This window comes from Podarcis gaigeae (genome assembly GCF_964106915.1).
Source record: "Podarcis gaigeae genome assembly, chromosome: 5".
NCBI classification, from domain to species: Eukaryota; Metazoa; Chordata; class Lepidosauria; order Squamata; family Lacertidae; genus Podarcis; species Podarcis gaigeae.
In genome coordinates, this window is record NC_139681.1 from 58,621,907 (window position 1) to 58,636,896 (window position 14,990).

At 43.2% G+C, this 14,990-nt stretch overlaps 1 protein-coding gene and 1 long non-coding RNA gene across 9 annotated transcripts in view; one reads left to right on the forward strand and one right to left on the reverse strand.

Moving 5' to 3' along the window:
• The window catches only part of LOC310844224, a 168,170-nt gene that overhangs the window by 134,245 nt on the left and 18,935 nt on the right, over positions 1-14,990 (forward strand). The window lies entirely within an intron of this gene.
• The window catches only part of ARMH3 (armadillo like helical domain containing 3), a 126,102-nt gene that overhangs the window by 5,005 nt on the left and 106,107 nt on the right, over positions 1-14,990 (reverse strand). The gene's annotated exons all lie outside the window — the stretch shown is intronic.

Consider the following 14,990-nt stretch of genomic DNA (forward strand, 5'->3'; position numbering starts at 1 on the left):
TTGTCTGTTCCTGGGCATTGACCTGAAGTCTCTGACATCATTTCTGGCTGGGCTTTCTTGCTGTTGTGCAACACATAAGTCACATCAGCCTCCTACTGCTGCACATGAAGTTCTGTTGTTTAAGGGCATTCTCAGTAGTGACCTCCCCAGCCATATGTGAAATGTTCTCCCCAGGGAAATGCACCTGGTGCCATCATTATTACTCAGACCAGGGGTCTGCAACCTTTAAGACAAAAAGAGCCACTTGGACCCGTTTCCGAAGGAAAAAAAAGCTGGGAGCCGCAAAACCATTTAGACATTTAAAACAAATATATCTCCGGAGCCGCGATCTGACAGCGGGCGGGAAGGTGACGTCAGGACGGTGCATGACTAACGCATGCACCGCCCCCATGCAACGTCACAGCCAGTACAGCGCCCACCACAGTGGGGAGTGTAGGGGTGCACAATGCGCCTCCTCCCCTCGCTAGTATCCGCCCCGGAGCCACGGCAAAGGTGTAAAAGAGCCACATGCGGCTCCGGAGCCGCGGGTTGCAGACCCCTGACTCAGACCGTTGCTAATCGTTGGCTCCCATGGTGATGGTCACCTTTAGTGGGGTGGATAAATGCTTTAAGTATTTTGGATTTCATTGTTTTAAATTTTCTGGTTTTAATTGTTTTATCTGTGGTCTGTTATCTTGTTAAGTTGCTTTGAGACTTTCTTTTGTGTAAATCAGCTAACAAATATAAGTAATAACAACAAGTCCAGCAGCAAACAGAGGCGTGTATTCCAAGCCTCTCAGGAAAAAAACCTCAGAAAGAGACAAAGCTTAATTGTCCCTGTTGGATTGGCACAGCTTTTAAACAGATCACCTCACTTTCTGAAGATGTGTAAGCGTCAATTTGTGGGCAGAGATGGCACACAAAATACCTGTTAGGAGCTTTGCAAAAAGAGAGGTCCAGCAGGCAGGGGAATAGCTGCAATGGTTTTTAAGCCAAGAACACGGCAGGGAGCAGCTCTTCCACAAATCTCAGTTCCCCATTCTTACACTCTGTCGAGGACCAGTATTTATACCCTGGCATTTGCAGTGGTTTTGCCTGAACCGTCTTCTCTTTCCACAAGTGACAAATGCAGTTTAGAATTTATGTAACTTGAAGATCTAGGCTGAGGCCACTCACAGCAGGAACAGAGCTGGCTCCTTTGATAAATCTGCTATGTTCTTCTTTCAGATAAACCCTGCTCCAGATTTCTCTGCAGCTTGTCCCCCCCCCCCGAAGTAGCAACTACCACCCTGCTACTGCCTGCCGTATCTTAGGGATGCAAGATGTGGGTGGGTCAATCCCTGAACAAGCCGCAACTTGTGGCAACAGTCTTGCACATTACCAATTTCTCTGCATCTCAGTAAGTAGGAAAAACACTTGAGTTGCAAGTGACAATCTGCAATACAGGAGGCTGTCTAAGTGAGCATCACATTACAGTTGCTATGGAGCAAATGAAGGGTGTCAGTCCAAGAATTTTTAGGAACAGGCTGGTTTTGTCCACTTGGTGGAAATCCTCACTACTGTCAAAGATTTAGACATGCTGTTCTCATGAACCAAGAGGCCATGATGTTCTCTGCAAAAATGAATTGTTTCCCAATCATTCCAAAAGACAGATTTTTGTCCATGTATAGAAGAAACATGGATCTTATTAAGCAACTTGTGAGACTTTAAGCTCTTGTGCTTGTATGGTCAAATACAGTTTTGCAAATAAGAAGATCAGGTAACTATTGCAACTCAGCCATGTTGTTGTTTCTGGAACTACAGTCAGAGATGCTGATCTGAGGCAGGTACTAGACCTCTTGCACAGTGAGTTAAAAAACAAACAAACATCTATCCCAGCCACATTGGTATCCTATTAATATGGAAGGCAGAGACAGCATCCAAAACACATCACCAGTATGATAATTGAATGAACTTCTTGAACTATCAAGGGAACATAGAGGTGCAAAAAGGCTGTTTCTGATGGAATAAAATCCTACTGAATGACTTTATATTTTATAGTGTTAGAATACATTTCCTGATAAATCAGTATTGGCTTTCCTAATATAAACATCACATGGCAGGACAGAGTCTCAAACAAAGATGATCTCTTCTAAGCCAACATTCTCAGCATGTTCATGCTTCTGTCTCAGTGACATCTACACTGGCTTGGTCTTGGACACAGAATGGAAGATGGCAGGATCCCCAAGGAGCTGGCTCCAGGCTCTAAGCCTGCTGGCAGATCATGTTATAAAGATGTCTGCAAACATGATATGAAGGCTGGCAACATTAAAACTGCAATGTCTGGAGACAGTCAGCAGTGACAAGAGGAGAAATGACCACTAGGAGGACCACAGAGAGAAGACATACCATAGTACACATGCATCAGCAGAAGCAGACACCTTCATCTGCCCCAGCTGCATCAAAACATGTCTCTTTCATATTGGTCTCTACAGCTACAGCAGGTGCTGTAACTCCCCAACAATTTGACTTACCCTTAATGGCACATTCTTCCATTGCCTATCGAGACAGATGGATGTCAACAATATCAAAAGATGGTGTTTGGGGCATGTGTGCTATGAATGTGCCTGATTTGGGTAATTGGCACTAAAAAAATTCAGATTATTACATTCTGCGTATCAGGAACACTTCTATATAAAACGTCACAGGTTTTAACCATGCTATGCACCCATCAAGGGTACTTCAGGGTGGGGCTATAGTCTAAATGCTCTTTCATGAGTCACATTTCTTGTGCACATGTAAAGATAGCCTGTTTGTTGCAACATTTGAAAATGATGTTCCTTATGAGGAGGAAACCTGTCAGATTCTTGCTTTAAGAAGGAACTTGTAACCATTTTCACACAGGTATGTATTGTTGAAGATTAGATCTATCTTTCACCATGTTATCACTGAATAGGCCTTCACTCCATGACCTCTCTTATAGGTTTAGTAACAAGAAAAAATAAATGCCCCACGGCAAGGAAATAATTGTAGCTCTGGGGACTGTGGAACTGCATATATGGGAAATCGAAAAGTGTTAAGATTTTAATAGCTACCTTGGAAACAAGGAAGGTTGTGCAATTAGTGCCCCTATTTTGCTTTCCCCCCTCCTAATTTGAGCACACAAAGGGGGTCATACGAACTCGCAGTAATATCTGTCATGAGGTTATTTCAGAAACAGCTGAGAAGATAGGCCAAGGATGCAATTGCCTTAGTTTCTTTTGAAAGTGGCAACCTATATTATCCCTGTAACAGAAAGCTGATGGAAGTTATAGTCCAAAACACATCCGGCACACACCAGGTTGGGGAAGACCATCCTAACCAAAGCCCTTTCAAAGCAAAATATAATGAACTGCTAGACCTGCAGTGTTTACCTTCCAGAATACAGCTAGATGGGACAGATCAGCCCAATGTTTAATTTAAACAGCTATTTCCTATGCATTCTTCCAAAACAAATAAAGTTAATTAAGCACTGTATGTCACAAAAATGGTCCTACACTTAACATGCCAATCCATTATCCAAAAGCATGTCTCTGGAAACTATTAGCTGCTAATATAATTTCTTCCTGTAATTGAAAGACTTATCACTTTAACTGGAAAGAAGTGACTGCATCTGTACATAAAACAACAGATAATTGACAAATTTTACAAGAGTGTTCTAATTAATACAGAAAAAGCTGGAAAATTGTATCAGTCTGCAGACAGCATCTTAAGAATTTGCTGATGCAGCTGAAGTCTCTGCTGGAATTAATTCCTAGAAGCAGCAATATAAAGTATGTAACTAAATAATTAGATGTTAAATAAAAACAAAACACTCAGCATATTTTGTAACTGTTTCTAGATTTCTAGACTGTGACTGGACCACCCACAATATTCATCTGAGATCCATTAACAGTGTTCAGCTCAATTCCACCAAAATCCCAATTCCTCACTCGAGTAATTGTTTACTAAATTAAATTTGCATACTTTCTGAACTATTGTGTAATTTACTGCAACATTTAGTCTTTCATAGTGTGCTGAACATTTAGGTGAGGCCTTGGGGAAGCGAGAAAGCAAGGTAAAAGGTAATATATAACTGCACAAATGACAAGGGAAGGGAATTGTGCATAAACACTACTCCTGACCAAGAGAAGCTTTGTCCAAGTTTCCATGGTTTCTACTTTTTTAAAAAATCCCTCCCCCAACTTCTTTTCAATTCAGCCTAATGTTCCTTAGAGCACTCAACACATTAACAAGCATCGTGTTATCTCAGCAAATGAAGAAGTAGTGAATGTATCTGAATCTAGTTTCATTTAAGGTATTTATTAAGGAACATACATTAGAACCATTGCATGAATGGCCCTTCACAGTTATGGCTAGTGTACAGTGTCCGTTCCTAGAAATTTCAGATCTGGCCATATGACACATGTCTTGGTTACATTTCATCTGGACTACTGTATTTTCACTCTGTGTAGGGTTGCCTAGGTAGAGTGCTTCGAAACTTCAGCTGGTTCAGAATGCTGCAGCCAAGATGCTAACCGGGGCTGGTTATAGGCAGTATGTGACTTTCTTCATACAACATCTTCACTGGCCAACAGTCTATTTCCAAGTGCAATTCAAACTGCTGGTGATGCTCAACAATGCCTTAAACAGCTTTGGTTGAGGTGACCCTAAGGACCACTTTCTCCCATACAAACGTGCCTGGGTTTAAAGATCTATAGAAGAGGCTCCTCTCTCTGTCCTGCCACCATTCATTTGGTGGAACTTGAAAAGGGTCCTTTTTAGTGGCTGCACAGGCCCTGGAACTCCCTTCTTAGGAAGCCTTATTTCTCTAGCGATCTTTTGACAAGTGAACACCTTTCTAATTAGACAGGCTTTTGGCCAGTTCCACTGATCTGTTTCATCTACTGCCTGCCTTTTGTTAAATAGCCACTGCTTTATTGATCTATTTTTTACTTGTTCTATAAACAGCTTAGTATTTTGTGCAATTACTTTATTCTGCATTGTATCTCATTTGTTGTTGTTATCTTGAACACTATTGTGTGGAAAGGCGGAATAGAAATTTAAAGCAGTAGCCCTGGACTAAAACCAGCATCCACAATAGTTACATAGTTAGCACCTGATCAATCGAAGTGCCCTGCTCCGTTTTATTGTAGAGGCATAGAACACACAATGCCAGAATTTGAAGCAGGAGACCACTTTTCCACAGACAAATATGCTGAGCTGTAGACAGAATGGCTAAGCAGGCTGTGGTTCATGATCCAAATTGAAAGGTTTTTACAGCAGTGCTGTTTCAGACTATCAGCAGTTATCCGTACGACTAACCACAGAATCAAGTCATTCTCGTGTGTTAGTTCAAGCAGATGGAGCTATCAGTTGAGTCTCACTACATTCTTCAGATAATGTACTACGGATGCTAAACTCAACTAGCAGAAATTACAAATGAGTAGAAGTAGGACCAAACTGGGGGAGGGGGGGAGGAGGAGGAGGAGGAGAAGGAGAAGGAGAATCTTCTTATGCATGGTATTTGGGGAAGACAGATTACTGTCCTAGAGTCCAGCTCCTCCCTCAGGCATGCCTAGCAAGTATGCTGAAATGGTCTCACTCTGTGTGGGTGTGTGGGTGTACCATTCTGGCAACAGTAAAGTAGCTGGAGCCCTTTAAAGAGGATACACAACTGAACCTGGCAAGACATTCTCTTCCCAGACAAATTTGGCTCTTTTTACTTTAGCTGTGCTCTCTATTGTTTACTGTATACATTCATTAGTTCAGCTGGAAGGAACACATATGAATTAAGTGTTCATAGCTTTTAAAAACATCCCTCAGTAGCCAAAGTCAATGATTTGCATTAACCAAGGGCATACTTTCCAAAATAAACTAAATATTTGCCAACCTCAAAATTGTTAAAACAAAATTGCATTGCCACCTGGGCCTAGTTTGCATTTTCAATGCAACAAAGAATTTCTGGTGACTGATAAAATTCATGGGAATTTTGTTGTAGTAATGGGTGGCTTCAAGTATCCTCACATAAAAAGGCTGCATATGTGTTCCACCTATGACAAAAGGTAAAATGTCTAGACTCCCTAAATGACTGTGCTGTAGAACTGTTGGCCATCAACATGGATGGCTTTAAAATAGGATTATCATGGAGAAGAAGGCTGTCAATGCTACTAGCCATGATGGCTATGCTCTGCCTCCATGGTTGGAAGCAGTATGCTTCTGAATATCAATTGCTGGAATCCACAAAAGAGGCAAGTGCTTTTGTGCTCGGGTCCTATTTGCTGATTTCCCAACCAGCATCTGGTTGGTCAATGTGATGACTGGATGCTGGACTTTATGGTCCATTGGCCTGATCCAACAAATGCTTCTTATGTTCTTAAGATTTCATGCCCATTTCCAGATTCTTTCAAATGAAGGTGATACACGGCTGCTCACCATCAACTCTACTCCTCGCTGAAGCAGGGGCAAGAGCTTGTCTGACATCATCTTGAACTTTGGGTTGTGCTGCAAGTGCCTCCAAAGAATAACTTGATAGCAGAGGGAAACCTCTGCCCTTCTCCCAAGCTCAGAGCTAGAGAAGGAATTGGGGCTCATACTCACCAGAGAGAGGAGCAACACTCCCATGATAAGTGAATTTGGATAGCGTTCTATTACATGAAATTCTGAGGCTAACAAGAATATACCCCTAAATGGCAAGTAAATGGCTTTGACAGAATTAGAACAATATTGTCCTTTTCTTCCTGATCCCTCCTCTCTGATGGAAAAGAATAACACCTTGGGAAAATTATCAGAGACAGAATTAGAGCAAAACTGTCCTATTTGTTCCTCTAGTGGAGAGGAACAACACGTTAGGAGTTTTCGGGCAGTATTTCTTACATTTTTTTAACAAACTGGATCTTGCAACCAAAGGATACATAGCATTAATAGAAATGGGTGGGCTGGAACAGGCACTCTCATCTTCCAATGAAGAGCTAATAACTTATTAGAACACCAGAATCTTTTTGACACTTCCTATTTTACATTTTCTTTCATGGGAATGTTCCTAACCAAATCATGAATGTGACTAACACCATATTGTAGGGATTTTGGATACAGAGATTAGGACTCAGACTCGTTAGCCTCCAAAAAGGGATGCATATGTCCTCTTCCAGTCAGCTGTAAGGCAAGGCAGGAGCTGCAGAACCATGGATAGCTCTGAGCAAGCAACTTACTCATTCAACAAAGGTTGAGAGCAGACTGAGTCTTCTTTAGTCTCTGCTACCCAGACTGCCTTTCCCAGGCTCCTTGCCTTTGTGGATAACTTTAGATTTTAAAGGGCCAATCCTCTGCCTGGAAGACAGGCACTCTTCCTCTGTTCCATAGCCTCCTGCCTATGTTCCCCCCTGTGCTGCTATTGTGAGAGGCATTTTGTTCCTCAGGCTCAGGGGGAAGGCTCCCATTAGGGTCTTGGCTCTGGTCCTATAGATCCTGGTGGTGTGAGAGATTGTTCTGGGTGCTCCTGTCAGTCAGCCTCACTGGTCTTCCAATCTCCAACAGCAGGCTCAGAGCCCTAAATCTGGTTCAGCTCCTTAGCTGCAGCCTCTGCAGCCTCAGAATCTGGTTTGCTGCTAGACTCTAGAGTCATGACACAGCCAGGACCCCAAGGCCAACACAGCTGGAAATCTGGGGAGAAGATAATCTTTCATTTGCTTTACTGCACAGTAAACGACATTATTGTTGCAATACTCCAAGAGGCTAGCAAATCACTTCTCCACACAGCCCAGATCCTCATGAGGACACAGCAAAATGGTCTAGCAGTAGTTCAAAGTTACCAACTAGAACAGGCCTTGTGCTGTGCACTGTTCAAGACTGTAGAGGGGGCAGGGACCACAGTCTGACATGGGCAGAGTTTCAGTGAAGAGGAAAAATGATGTGGTTGGAGGTGGAGAGGAGAGTACAAAAAACCCACAGTTCCTCCACCTAGGTTTACTCTCAGATTTTGCAAAGATGCAAGCATGTATTAGCAACGGCAGTAATTTCCCGCTGGCTCCCAGCCTGGCCATTAAATGGGCTGAATTTAAAAGTGTTTTAGCAGCACGACACCCATTCAAGTCAATGAGAATCACGTGGCTACAATTCACTAGGGAAAATACCATTTATGCTGCTTGCACTCCTTTTGCTTATTCAATCCAGGCACATTAGCACTTCTCTCAACCCCCCCCCCCTCAAAAATTATTGTTCTTTTAAACAAACACTATTGTTTCTTTATTCCCTATCATTCCAAAGCAGTACCAGTCCTTTCTTCGACAGTTGCTACAGCAAAGTTAGTGTTATATAACCCATAGTAAGGTTAGTTCTGGATCACGAGTACTACTACCATGATTTGTGTAACAGGTCACTGAGGCTGGGCACCAAGATAAATTGCTTCTTAGGACTACAACTGACAAAAAGGGAGCACAATAACATCATGGGGCATCTTCAACTGTAGGAAGTGGGAAGGCAAAGCTCAAACAGGCAATGGTGATCAGAAGGAAGGATCACTGGCGCAGGTGCAGGGAAGGGTGAGATAGCTCTCACACCAGAGGATATCACCTCCAACTGAACCTACTCCCGTTGCTTAAAAAATTGTAAGCTTCCATAGAGCAAAACTGAAAAGGGTCTATGTTATATATTGAGATGCTTTGTTTAATCAAAAGGTCAATACGCTTTTCCTTTTTATTTAACTGAATTTATCTCCCCCACTTCCACAGCAAAATGCAGATAATCTTGCCTACAGAATCCATAATAGTTACCACTCCCCGTTTTTATGCAGTGCACTGGGGGGGGGGAGAGTGTAGGGGCACAGGTGCAACCCAGGGAGTTAATGTCTGAAGCAGAAGAGAACCAACAGTTGGTTTGTTTTTGTTGTTAATCACAGCAGGGATGATCCTCAGGCTTTTGAACAAGTTCCAGCTCCGGTAATTCAATCCCGATTCCCTAAAGTGCACCCTGCAGATTTAATCAGGGGAGCAATTCATTGCTATACCCTTCATGATACCACTGCCAATGCAAAACATCTGCCAAACTCCACCCTAGAGGCTGCTGCAGGTCCAGGCAAGGCAGCTGACTTCTCTGTGCTGGGCACACACATACAAGCCTGATAGATTTCTTTTGGATGAAATTACCTTTACAAAACAAAGAGCCAGTATTAACCTTTGTCCCTACAGTGCAATCAAAAAGCTTTTAGAGACTTGGGAGCTGTAGACCCACTGTTGGCAATGGGCAGACAAATCCCAGATCTCTGTGGGGCAATGTGAGGAAGCACATCTCTTAGAAGGAGGGGGAGGGACAGCTCAGAGGACTCCCAATGAGAGGGAAGAGGAGAGGAGGCTGAGGGAACACTCCACAAGTGAGCGTGTTTGAGAAAGGGTGAGAGGGTGCCAGCTCTACAGGCAAGGGGTGACATAACTGGGCTCCTGAGGCCCACAGGGGTGCCGCAGAAAGAATGTAGTTGGTCAAGGGCGCCGTGGACTCAAAAAGGTTGAAAACCTCTGATCTAGGCATATGGCTCCCCATCAAGGATGAGGGAATGAGTAGAACTGTAAGCCCTGATAGTGAGGTAGGCTTTGGAAAAGATAACCCTTCATGGCCATGAGCAAACTTACATGCTAGTCTCATCATTGCAACCTTTAGTAAGTACAACTCAGAAGATAAGGGGAGAAAATGCCAGTCAGGTTTTTCAACGGTGTAAAAAGCACTACCCCCCAACAAAAAATGTTCTCAAGCAATGGTTAAGGCAGGAGAGACTAGTACTATGCATAACTATTAGACTAAGAATTTACAGCTAACACCCCAAAATCCACTTCTTCAATATCCCCCACCAAGTAGTGCACAAATCCAACATGCCAAACCATATCTGCTAAGGCTTGGGGGTGGACTCTGTAGGGGCTACTAAAGAAATGCTGGGTGGATCTTAAACAAGCCATTCTGTTTAAGATTTTGGAAAGTGGTTACACTGTCTCTCATGGCTATAAAAGAAAACTCTGCCCTCCTCTCTACAAAGAGGCAGAGAATCAATAGGATTCCAAGTATACAATAAAAATTAGGGCAATCCTCTTTTATAGTGCCAGTCTTGGTGTCCAAATATCTGCCTTAAAAATAGAGAGGGGAATTGTGCAGTTCTCCAGATTGCAGCCCAATATTCTGATGTTACAGTATTTACAGCCCTGAGAAACCTTATTTACAACCTGTATGTACATCCATGGGGAACCTCTGGCTGGAGTTGATGGAAGCTGCAGACCAACATATGGAAGGCCAGAGGTCGCCCGCCACCCCTGGTCTAAATGAAAAAAGAAAAGAAAGGAAGCGGCGCATTCAAATCATTTAAGATTTTCTTATCAGTGAAAAAAGCATTTCATAGAAAACATTTAGGAATTCTGGCCTGTACTGCCAACCACGTGTGTTACATGTGAGCCTAAAGAATGCTCAAGTAGTACAGTGTCTCCTTAGTATGCAGAACCTGGTCTTCCAGGTTCAATTCCTGGTGTCTCCAGAAAGGGGTGGGAAAGACTCCCTTTCCTGGAGAACTACTACCAGTTGCTACAGAAAAGGATTGGGAAACCTCTGGCCCTCTAAATCCCATCAGCCCCAGCGAGCATGGCTCACGGATTACTGGAACTGTAGCCCTGCAAAATCTTGAGGGCCACAGATTTACCATCATTGGTGCAGAGAATACACGAGCTCAATGGCCTGATTCAATATAAAGCAGCTTACTATATTCCTGAGAGGGCCATCATTCTTTCTGCCTAACAATTCTCATGCAAGAATTAAAGTTACAGAGATATAGCAAGGCACCAGGCATCTGAGAAGCCATTAGCTCTGATTTGATTTTTTTTTTTAAAAAAGGTTCAGGGAAGTGGCTAAGCACTAAGAACTGATCATTAAAAGGAAAGGTGGATCTGACCTGGTGGTGTGAAAACAGTACAATTTAAAAGTTGCTGGAAAGGCAAAGGAACAGGACAAAAAGCCCACCCTTCACACATGGAGAAATGAGATTTGATTTATTCCGTGACTCTGAGGTTTGTTCAATTTCCATTGTGAATTTCCACTGCATAAATTCAAGGGCTGCAAAAAGTCCCTGTTAGAAGCTGTCCAGAGCAATTGAAGGTGATGTGCACAATGATCTATGAACAGGCAGATTTCAAAGCCTCGCTGGGGTATTTTAGCATATTTTTGCATATATGTTCAGCACACCAACCCTTCAGGAACATGTTGGGCATTAATTTACAAAATGCAATTAGATCCAGTACATACACAACTCCTTACCGTCAATGATTTATCAATTTAGTTAGCTCCCTTCACTTCATCTGGTTAATTTCCTCTGATTACATAGCATTGCGTACAGAGAGAAGCCTGTATTTCCTAAGTTTTAGAAGGATTAGATGACATTCAGAAATAATTTGCAAAAAGAACACAGAGGCTGCACAGCAGGGATTAATATGTTAGCTGCTTTTTCCTATTTTAAAATCGCTCATTTGCCCAAGTCAAATAGTTCTCTTTATTATTTTCTTGTCTTTATTTTCCTATTGCTTAGTTCCCCGCTCCTAATGGACTTGCCCCATTATCCCTTCTCAGCAGAATCATGTCTAGGTTGTATTCAACATAGTGCTAAAGTGAAAAATCCATCAGCGCAAAGATTTCTGCTTGACCAATAGAACATTCTCTCCCTCTTCTCACCCTGCATGCAGAGCCTTAGCTAGGTGATATTGCGCCCCTGGCAGAACTGTCCAGATTGCACCCCCTAGCCATGGACAAATTAGCTCTTCTTTCTGCCTTTCCTACAACCCCCCTCCCTCCACCCATTCAATTTACCCTCTATTTAAAACCATTTCTTATGAGGCAATACTCAATATTTATATTTATGGACATATTTTTAAGCTGATTTTGTGCGCCCCTGGCGGGGGCCCACTTCACCACCCCCTAGCTACAGCCCTGCATGCATACCCCCTAAATTTGTTCTAGGAGTTCCCTCAGCCCTCCGGAGTAGTTTAGAGGAGGCACAGAACAGGAACAAGGGGAAGAGAGGGGAGGAAGTCCTAGTGTGCAAGCAGAAATCCTTGCATTGACTGCATGTAGTAGCCAAAATACCACCCTCTGGTGATTTTGCCTACACAGAGATGATGCCCATAAAGGAAAAGCTGTGTATATCATTACTTATTTTTAAAGTCTGACACAAGTATTGATGTTGATGTGAATATATGATTTGGGAAGTTGACATGCAGAAGGAGACTTCCTCTTCTAAATTATTGTTTCTATACAAAACCCAGTATTTTAGCCTAACAAAGTCTTGAATCCTAGGACATCTGAGCAGTGATGTCTTCATCTAGCATTTAATTTCTTTTAGTAATACAGAGTGTAATTCAAAATCAATCCAGTCAACAATTTTATTAACTTACTTCAACAGCAGAGCAGCCCTAGTCAGACAGTCCAGGTGGGAAAGGGACAGGCTTAGAAGAATCAAGTGCTCACAACAATGTTCATGTTAACCCAATCTAAATGCCCAGACAGCTGAGAATTACAGGTGTTGTCACTGTGAATGGCACCTCTGAAGTTGTGCTGGACAGACATCAGCATAGCTTGGTGCTTTCAAAGACTCCACAACTATCTTTGGAAGACTGGCTTCAACTTGTAGGGAGTCTATGATTGCTTTTGCCTCTTCATGGCTGAAGTGCTAGCGGCAACCCCCAATGCTGGTGGATGGGGGGGAAGTGTGCTGGCATCATGCCTGTTCCCCTGCCCCCACTCCCAACTTGATAGATGAAAAATGCAGTGAGAATTCACACCTCTTCCTCAGTGAACAGCACGGGGCCAGGAGGAAGGAGGAGAGATCATGGTTCTTTGCCTTCTTTTCCTTTTGTGAAGTACAGAGGAAAACAATTTCTGGAATGAAACACGTGTCTGGTCCGTTGCTTCTGTCTTCTGACCTCAGATAGCCAAGAGTAACTTCTTCAGCCCATTAAAGGTAAAGGGACCCCTGACCATTAGGTCCAGTCGTGACCGACTCTGGGGTTGCAGCACTCATCTCACTTTATTGGCCAAGGAGCCGGCGTACAGCTTCCAGGTCATGTGGCCAGCATGACTAAGCCGCTTCTGGTGAATCAGAGCAGTGCATGGAAACGCCATTTACCTTCCCGCCGGAGCAGTACCTATTTATCTACTTGCACTTTGATGTGCTTTTGAACTGCTAGGTTGCTCACCCCGCGGGGATTCGAACCGCGGACCTTCTGATCAGCAAGTCCTAGGCTCTGTGGTTTAACCCACAGCGCCACCCGCGTCCCTTTCAGCCCATTAGGTTAGGTTTAAAACTTTCACTGCTGTAGGTAATGTTGAACTGTTTATAGTGTTTGGCCACTGTCAAAGGGTTGAGAAAATGATGATGCAACAAGTAGGAGTATTAGGAGGAGATCCTGTACAGTCGTACGTCAGTCTCCGGTTGCATTTTTTCAGGATATGAACGCGGCAAACCTGGAAGTGCATACTTCCGGGTTTCGCCCCGCGTGCATGCGCAGAAGCGCTCTGTGTGTCTCACGAGTGCACAGAAGTGGCACTCTAGCTGCGGACTTTTCGGGGTGCAAACAGCACCCTGGAACAGATCGAGTCCGTAACTAGAGGTACCACTGTATTAAGCTTCTTAACGTGCTGATACAAAGGGGGCACCGGAACAAGGCTTAGCCACAACTGCTTAGGTGATGAAATACAGTAATGGCACTGAGTAGCAAAAGGCTTCTGAGCCTAAAGATTCCGAAGGCAGTGTTGATGAAGAGTTCAAGAAGCGCTACAAGGCTGATGCCTTCACAATGTTGACAAACTAGGCAATGACAAAGACGGGCCAATTCAGAGAATTTGGAAGGGATGGAAGAAGTCATGGCACATTTGGTTTAGCAATACCCTATCCATACAGAGTTGGAGGTGGGGAAGAGAATGAGAACAACAACTTACAGAACTACCAAATGATGAGAGATCCCTTTCTGCTGCTGCTCACTACGTGGTCATAAAGAAACTGAGCCAAAAGGTGTTGGTTAAACTCCCTCACTCCATGTAAAGAACACCAAAATACCTGGGTAAACAAGAGAGTGGTGGCACTTCTAATCTTCCAGAACTTTCTAGAATGTCCCACTTATAGACAGCACAGGCAGGTTTCCATATTTGGGATTGCACGGAATCCACAGTGCACAGCATGACCTACTTTATATTCCTGTATAACCTCCTGGAAAAGTAACTGCAGCAATTGTGACAGAGAAGCAGCAAGAGAGTTGTTTCATGCTGATAAAATAAAGCCCACATCATGTCAAACTGCCTCCTCTACACCAAAACTCATGATACCTTGAGCGCGGGTCAGAAAAGACAGAGAGATAAAAAAAATATGATTTTTTTTTAACTCTTCCTCTGTGGGATAGCTATCTGTCCAACTAATGATTCAGACCTCTTTTCCATGTTGGCACTGAGAATAGTGGGAAATTTTATGGGGTCAAAAAGGATTGTCAATTCTCTTCTTAGCCAGATTCTGGGTGCTTATAAAAAGCCCTAAACAACTTGGGACCCCATATTCAAAAGAAATATTGACCTGCTTGTGCATTAAGACTTATAGAGGAGACAGTCTTTGTGATTCCACCTGCAAATTGCATTTACAGGTGATAGTGCAGGAGAAGACCTTTTATTTGGTGGTCCCCCACTTGTGGAAAGATAGATCTCTCTTCTGAGGTGCATCTTGTGCTGATGCTATTGGTGTCCTCTCGATAGATGAGGATACACATCTTTGCCCGGGACCTTTGGGAGTGGTTAGATTTTACTATCAGGGGTTGTGACGTCTGAAACTGTTTGCCTGCTTCCATGAAAGGTTCTTCACAGTTTAATGACTGGTTTTAAAATATCATGTGCACACAAATGTTACAAATCTTATTTATTGTTCTATGTATGCATTGCTATGCATTTGCATAGGATCCCCTAAAAGTCATGGGTACCACATATTCCCCCCAGTAGTTTCTAGTTTGTGAATG